Here is a 2,610-nt window from a genome sequence, read left to right as displayed (position 1 = left end):
GAAAGCAGGAACAAGACCAAGACCGCTATGGAAGTTGATTAAGTCTTGTATCCAGGACAAGAAATGTCAACCAGCTGTTAAGGAAGGGCAGTGACTTTTAGAGGAGCACCAGGAAAGCATGTCAGAAACAGAGAGAAATGAAAAGGAAGGAGCGTGCAGAAAAATAAGTAAAGGAAGAGATATAAAAAGAGAAAAGNAAAAGAAACCAAAATATAGAGATTCAAAAGATAATATAAAGAATGAAGATCAAAAAATTAAGTCAATTTACCCTCCTCTATAGGACTTTAACTAAAGAGGCAGCCTTCATCAAAGGCTTAAAGATAGCTCTCAGGGAAAGAGGAGTAACTATCAGAAGCAGCCACTGTGCCTCCTCTCCCTTCTCTGGCAGAATTCCCAGAAGAAGGAGATAAAGAATTAGAGTCTGAACATGAGAAAGAGAAAATAAGTTTCAGAAAAGCAGTTATCCCTTTTGGGATCTTTTAGCAAAAAAGAGAAAAAATGAAAATAAGCTATTTCAGAGCTCTCCTAGGGACAGAAGGAAAATGGGAGACGCCCTGCTTCCTCTCTGGCTCCTATGGAGATATTCTTAGCTCTGGTTAGGATATCTGGACCCCTTTGAGACACCAAGTTCTATTCCCTTTCTATCTATTGTCTGTTTTTGGTGCACCAAATTGTCCATATGTCTTTCAATTCATATTTGTTTTTGTTTTGTTGTTTGAATGATTGTTGTTCTGTGTTTCATGTTGAAAAATATAATTGGTTAAAACTTTATCTGCTGACTGTCCATCCTTTAACTTGTTTAAAAGGCAGTCTCAATTTGCACAGCAGAAACTGATAAGTTAGCTGCACTGTGGCTGGGAGTCAAGTACAGCTGAAAAAGCCCTGCTGAGGGCCTATTGTAAATGGAGCTCTTAAAGGGGCAGGCAGCCTTTTGCTTGTAACAGAAAGTTAGCTTAAAATTGGGAACTCAGGGTTGGAGTCATTCTAAACAACATGAACGAACCCAAGAAAACAGGTCTTTAAGACTTCAAAATAGGGATAATCTTTGGGCCAGGACTCTGGCAGAGTGTTCAGATTGAGAAAAGTTTGCATTTGGGTTGAGGGTGAGCTCAGAGGGGAGCGGCCTCAGCTTGGCTTGTGTGGCACTTCTTTTGTTTTGCAAACCATGACTAGGGAAACCTGGAACTTCAGCTCTCCCTCCCTTTCTTTTAGCTGAAAGAGCCTTGTTACAGACCTAGCCAGATGTTGTTCTAAATAAAATTTAAATTCAAAGTTTATAAAAGGTCAATCAGGCTGTGGAATTTATCAAGACATTGCGATTTGACTTACCTACTTTATATAAAGTTATAGTGTACAGAGTTTGCTTTTATGTATAAGTGTCTTTTCCTTGTTCCAAACAGCCATTAATTTGGTTATTGCAGAATATTGATGTTTGATCTAGTGCATACCATCATATTAAGTAAAATTGATAATCATTATCCCATAGATAAGTTAAAAATTGTTTTTATTCATGCTCCTATATCTTCTATAAATTCATGCATGTATGGATCCCATTTACTGTGTTTAAAAAACAGCCTTTATATGTGAGAAAAGTATATGTGAATTGAATCACATGCTTATTCTTTTGAGTTTCCTCCTGTTTCAGCACAGATAATTAAATTGTGTGCTGTAGATGGTGTTTTAAAATGTTGAACAATCAAACTTTAAGTTGTATATTAATAGTCAATATTATATCTCAGAGCTTGCAATTGCTTATGCAACTTATAAGAAAAAATACTGTTCCTTTAAGAAGATTGTTTTTGGGCAATTAAGAAATTGTCCTGGGTTGCCTGGAAAAGACCACCAGGATTTGGTTTTGTGTTATAGATGTTTACATAAAGCTTTAACTGATAAAGATTACAGATAGCTACTAAAAGGATACAAACTCAGGATCCTTATATTTATTTGGGTTTTAGACTTACTACTCAAGCTGTTTTTCCCTAGAAGATAGTTATTTGCAGAGACAACTTAAAGACTTTCTCTTATTTCTGATTGATAAATAAAAAAATTATAGACATGTGACTATAATAACTTTTCAAGCATTCTAGTTACAATCTCTCTTCAAGAGAAACAATTGAAAATGTAATTACTCACTGTCCATGTTATCTTAAAACTGACTAACAGTCCAGTATCTGAAATTTTGATGAAAATACAAGATTGTATTTTGTTGCGTGAACACCCCTTTTATATTCAACATATTAGAGCACATACATCATTACCTGGACCTATGGTTAAGGGAAATGCAATTGCTGATTCAGCCACCAGAGATATGGTTTTGCTATCACAAAGTTCTATAGAAGGTACTAAGACTTTTCAACAACTTTATCATGTCCCTGCTTCTACGTTGTGACAATAGCTTAAGTTCACATGAAGAGAAGCTCGAGATATTGTTCTTCAGTGTGGTAAATGTGTAGAATTTATTAATGCACCTTCTGTGGGCGTTAATCCTCGTGGAATGCGACCCCTAGATGTTTGGCAGATGGACATCACGCATATCCCAGCTTTTGGTAAATTACAATATGTACATGTGTCCATTGATACCAGTTCTGGTGTCCTACATGCCTCTCCCTT

This window comes from Mus caroli, chromosome 6 (assembly GCF_900094665.2).
Source record: "Mus caroli chromosome 6, CAROLI_EIJ_v1.1, whole genome shotgun sequence".
NCBI lineage: Eukaryota > Metazoa > Chordata > Mammalia > Rodentia > Muridae > Mus > Mus caroli.
Note: the sequence above shows the minus strand (reverse complement) of the source record.